The sequence below is a fragment of the Salminus brasiliensis genome, chromosome 7 (genome assembly GCF_030463535.1).
Source record: "Salminus brasiliensis chromosome 7, fSalBra1.hap2, whole genome shotgun sequence".
Classification (NCBI taxonomy): Eukaryota; Metazoa; Chordata; class Actinopteri; order Characiformes; family Bryconidae; genus Salminus; species Salminus brasiliensis.
The window spans coordinates 35587193-35593430 of record NC_132884.1 but is presented as its reverse complement, the minus strand read 5'-3'; positions in this window follow the sequence as shown (position 1 = coordinate 35593430).

The window sequence follows — 6238 nt, the reverse complement described above, 5'->3', positions numbered from 1 at the left end:
GGTGCATTACATATGTCATACGCCCACGACTCGTGCTGTTGGTGACAAACTCTGACCACACTATCTGTTAGCTATGTTTTTCCAGTCTTCAACTTTCCAGTTTGATGAGCCGGTACCTACTGCAGCCTCAGCTTTCTGGTCTTGGCTGACAGAAGTGTAACCCGATGTTGTTTTCTGCTGTAATCCAATCACTCCAACCAAATTTGGAGGTGGTCAGAGAAGCATATGACCACATTATTCTTGTAATGTGAACGCAGAAGCGCCACAGTTTGTCCGGAAAGTACATAACGGCAGGACCACAAGTTAGCTGAGCACGCTACACTCTGAAAAATGAAGATGCAAAAACATTATTTGAATGCTATGAAAGAGCCACTTTTGGTTCCAAAAAGAAACCATTTTTGCACTACAGATGTGACCTTTAAATTGATAAAGAATCTTTTGTATCAAGATAATATTTTCTGGTCTTTTAAAGGTTCCACTTACTCACACATCTCTACAACAAATGTGGTTCTTCTATAGCATCACTCAAATAACCATTTGTAGCACCTTTATTTTCAAGAGTGTACAGTATCTAATCGACTAACTAATGAAGTTAATGGATAAAGGCAATATTTTTATTAAATAATTATAATTTTAATGTGCACCATGTTCCTTCTCCAGCTCCAACCTGTTTGACCATTCTCCAGTTTGAACATGACCTCTCTCATCAAAAATGTGTGGAAGTCTGGCTACATCACTGGATGTTTTTATGTCTTTATTGCAATATTTGGAGTAAACTCTAGGAGCTGAAAATCCCTGAAGATCTGCTCAAACCAGTCAGTCTGGCGTCAACAATATTGCCATACTCAAAATCACTGAGATCACATTTTCCCCTGTTCTGATGGTTGATGTGAACATGCCCTAAAGCTGCTGGTCTGTATCTGCTGCTAGAATTAGCTGCTATACACTATGCTATATAACTGCATACATTAATGGGTGTATCAATCATTTGTATCATACTGAGATATACATTTTTGTTTATTTTAAACCAACCAACAAACAAACAAATGCCCTAAAGCTGCTGGTCTGTACCTGCTGCTAGAATTAGCTGAATTAGCTGATATATAACTGTTCAGGTTTTCCTAATAAGATGCTCAGTGCGTATATATCAGACTAACTGTCACATACAAAAATTAAAGGAATAAAAACTCCAGTGTCAGCTTGCCACGGAAACGAGAGTCTGCTAGATCTTATTAAACAGCACCATCTGTTGGACCCCAAAACTCAGAACAAAGCAGAAGGATGCTATTTGGACTGCCTATTTAAATAATCATTAGCTCATTTCTATTTATTTACTAAATTCAACATATAGGGGGAAAACGTAGCATATAAAATATGCCAGAAACTTTGTACATGACACATTTTATGTATTTGCCTCAATACATTACACTGTGCAGCCTCTGTAGGGGATGTACTTGCACATGTATTTGCACAAAACATGTAATTTGACCCGATGTTGATTAGATAATCCAGTGCTTACACACACTTCCTGAGGATCAACTTTGGTGGTTGCCTGTTGCACCTTAGGCAAACAAAGAGTTCCTTTGTGTATATCTGAAAATTATGGTACCCATAAGCCACACAATACGGAACATGGAGTTGGTAGCCCCACTGAATGTAGATCTAACCAAAGCTTAGACAGTCTTACAGGAAGTGAGTGGGACATTTTGTAGGTATTTTACTGATACAGTGAGATATTTTCCCACCAAAGTGAGAAGCCTTTTTTATTAGATGTGATATAAACCAATGCGGTTTCCCACTATGCTACACCAACCAAATGATATGTCAAGTCAAGTCAGATTTATTTGTATAGTGCTTTTTACAACTGTTGTCGTCACAAAGTAGCTTTACATAAATAGTGATTAATAAAAGACAGAAACAAAGAAGAAATAACGTAAGACATGATGGATCAAAGACCCCCAGTGAGCAGCCAACGGCAACAGTGGCAAGGAAAAACTCCCTCAGAGCTGGAGGAAGAAACCTTGGGAGGAACCAAGACTCACAAGGGGGACCTGACCCATCCTCCTCTGGTCAGAACTATTTAAACATAATGATAAAAATTACCAAACCAGATACAACAGATAGTTAATAATGGTGATATTAATAGTGGCAGATAGTTAAGAGTCCTTTTATTTAGGTTTTAACATGATCATTAAACAGGTAGCAGTGGTAGGTGGGTGAGCCGCTGGTCTGCTATGGGTGGTGGTGGGTGAGGGGCCTGCTGGTTGGACCGGTAGGTGGCAGCTGGTTTGACGCAGGTAGAGGGGACCTCAGCGGGCAATCTTCCAGCAGGTCGGGCTGGGTGGCCATTTATATGTCTCACTAAACTGTGTGTGATCCTCTACAGATAACATTATTTATAACACTATTACTGTTTATATGTTGAATTTAACATATTGTCAAAAATCAAATATACAATGTGGCCCACATAAAGATTATCATTCAATCAATCTTTATTTTGAGGAACACCCAACATTTTCAATGTAGCCAAGCATTTACATGAAAAAGGGATTGAAAGAGAAAAGGGAAAGTAATATTTAACCATTGCAAACTCATGTGAAAGTCATGAATAGATAAACTAATTAAAAAACATTATAAATAAAACAGCCAAGATGATAGAAGATTATGAGGGCATACAACAAGCAAATTGAGATTTATTAGTATATTATTTAGTATAAGAAACAATAAAATAAAATTAACTATCCAAAAGGAAACTTATAGAACCAGTTAGGAGATACGAAGTTAAAAAAAAAGAAAACAGAATTCAAGTTTAAAAATGAACTAATTAACTAATAAATAAGTTAAGGGATGTTTTAAAAAGCCAAACAAAATGTTTAAAAGTTAAAACAAAAAAAAAAAAAAACGTTAATAAGAACTGGCACATATTGAGCCTTAAAATCGCTACATTTACATTTTCTGTCAAGAATCACTTATTTTAACTTTTCAACTAAATGTGTCATTAGAACAGGGGTGTCCAAAACCATTGTACATGACTTTAATTTATTAAAAAAAATAGTATTTATTATCAGTTGTATATCAGTTATTATTAATTCATAATACTTTTTTGTTTTGGGTCAAACCTTTGATGCCATTTGAATTATTCTCCTTTTCACAAGCTTAACTCGATTAGGGGGGAAACTTTCATGTTTTGCTTTTTGTATCTTTGCCAATTCTACTTTGAAATTCAGTTCTAACACACATGCTAATGTGTATGACCAAATACACACACACACACACAAGTACACACAGCTGTAAAATATGCTTGTGGACGAGAAGGCGAGACAGATGGCAGTTGGGTGGGTTTGGGAGAGACTCTGAAGAAAGCTGTGGTTTTGCGGGAGCACGGGGAGACTTCCGTGACAAGAGAGGAGAGGAGAGAAAGAATATGCAGGACAGGGGGAGAGAGGAGGCCATGTAGATTACGACAGATGGGTGACACGACAACCCAATGGAATGCATACTACTAAGAGTGTTGCTGGCATCCTGCCTGTCTGCCTTAACGTGTGTGTGTGTGTATGTCTGCGTGCGTGCGTGCGTGCAGCCTCATTAGGGCAGGGGAGATCGGAGCTGCAGTGGGTTGCCTCCACTCAGCCACAGCCTTCTTTGATGAGGCTCAATCCACAAGCTCAATCAGTCCCACATGAGACAGAGAGAGAGGGAGATGGAGCAGAGAGGGGAGAAGGAGGACTGGGGGGGAGGAAAAGGAGGGGTTGAGGGGGATGGTCTCTTTTTATATATTTTTGTAGTATTAGATTTAAAAGTGTACTACAGTAAAACACTGCAGTAGAAATAACAGGAGAGATGAGAATTTACTGTAAATTACGTTTTTGGGTGGCATTGCTGGTAGTAGGTAAAAACCTCTGCAAAATCACAACCTCAAAAGCCTTAAAAGCCTTCTTAACATAATGTATGTTAAAGGAAACCTAGTAAACAATGTATGTAAAATAAATGTAAAAAATAAAGAGATAAATATGATTTATAGTATATTTATATATATATATATATATATATATATATATATATATATATATATATATATATATATACACTACTGGTCAAATGTTTTCATCCCCATTTTTTCAGTTCCCACATCCCCACATCCCACATCCCCTTTTTTTCAGTTATTATTGACAGTATATACTGAATGGTACAAAGCCCAGTGTCCTTAAATGGTTAAAGGTTGAAAACTTCCAGCAATTTGAAGCAATGGAAGTAAATTAGGCTTTGAACATTTAGATGTCCAAAATTTTGCTTACTTAAAATCCTTATGTCTGTATAATAGCAGTGTTGTAACAGACTGTGTTACTTCACTCTATACCCCATGTTTATACAACACCGCACATCTGGATTGATCTCATGGCTAAAAAAAGTCCATTAACGAACACAGATAGATCATTCTAATTCCAGATAAAGCCAGAGTGTGGTGAGGACAGTTACTTACACCACCAACAGAAACTGTACATGTCATTGTATTTACTATACAGGAAGTCTCTGCCATTTTGCATGAGGTCATATCGACTGTTTTTTTGTTCAATACTACGTCACTTCAAGCAAGAGCCCACACGCTCAGCCAGATCTTAGGCTTTTACCTTCACAGCTGCCACTGCAACTTAAAAGTCTGTAATAAGGTTCAAATGTCTGCAGTTAATCCGGAAAGCTGCTACACTTAGAGGGAAGGGCTCTTTCTTACCATTGCACAGAAGTACAACAGAATATGCTCCCCACATTTAAACCATTTGTGGCAGTGAACACACATTCAGGGAGCATTTGGGGGCACCTCAAGGGCACCTCCGCCATTAATGTTGAGGGAGAAGAAAGCACCGTTACTATAATCCTCCCATCCCCACTTCCTGCCAGTCCAAAGGATCAAACCATTGATCTTCTGGTCCTACTCCCACTTCTCTAACACTAGAGCCACAGCTGCCCCCAATGTTTTTGCTAAAACTAAACTTTTCAAAGATGTCTGAAATGCCACTGTTAGCTTAATGCTAACATCACAGGAACATCCCTATTACTGGGCTAGCAGAAGTTAGCATTCTTAACGGGGCATTAACATGTAAACAGAGCAAAAAAAATGTTTTTGTGTTAGATATTACTGTTTTAGCGCAAACAAGCTTAAAAAATGTGTGTATGGTCTATATATGGCCCATTGTAGAATTGGGGGAACATTTTAAATATGGAAAGACTGTACTCGTTGTCAACTCTGCTTTATTAATTATATAAATTCACACGAATGTTCCAACATTTACAATTTATCTTTTTTTATATGAAATTAAATAAGAGATCAAATCTCAAATCTCAATATCACAAAAAAAAAAAAAACAATCTGACTAATAATTAAGATGGTGTATGGTGTAAGCTGCTGGTGTATTCTCAATATTTTTTTTACCAAATAATGAAAGAAGAAGCCTTATATACCTATATAGGATACTGGTGCAGGTCTTTTTTTTTTTATTATTAGAACAGTTTACAGATTGTATGCGTTTATTTTATCAGAGGTAACAGAGTTGATCAATTGATTTTTTTTAACTGTTAGTAAAGTGAGTACACAAAAAAAACTGTCAATAATGTGTGGCATGGTTGTGCATATAAATTGTCTAAAATAAATGTGAAGCATAATTAATAGTGAAAGCTGTGCATAATTATTATTATTATTAAATGCCGAGTCAATAAAGAGTAACAACATTTTCTAGGAGACATGAAATGCATACAAGGCCTTGCAGAAAGTGGTGAAAACTGCCCATCACTACAGCGGCCCTTTTACCAACCCATCCAGGACCACTACAACGAGAGTTGTCGGAGGAAAGCCATCAACATCTCCTCTGACCCCACTCACCCCAACCACTTCCTGTTTTAACCCCTGCCATCCGAAATGAGGTACAAGAACATCAAAGCGAGAATCACCAGATTCAATAACAGCTTCTTCCTGTGTGTTGTTAAACTGGTCTTACCAGCAACACCAACCTTAGCCTGAACACACACACACACACACACACACACACACATACACACACAGTGATTACCCTGATCCTTCTGATCCTTCCTTTCTGTACATAAGCTGTGTACTGTTCCCTCTACCTAAACACTAGCTGCTATACTCATTACTGCACCAAACACCTTGTTTACATACGTGATGCTGCTGTAATACGAGACTGCTGCTGTCTACCTCAGCAAGCACTCCTGAACTTCCCGTACTCTT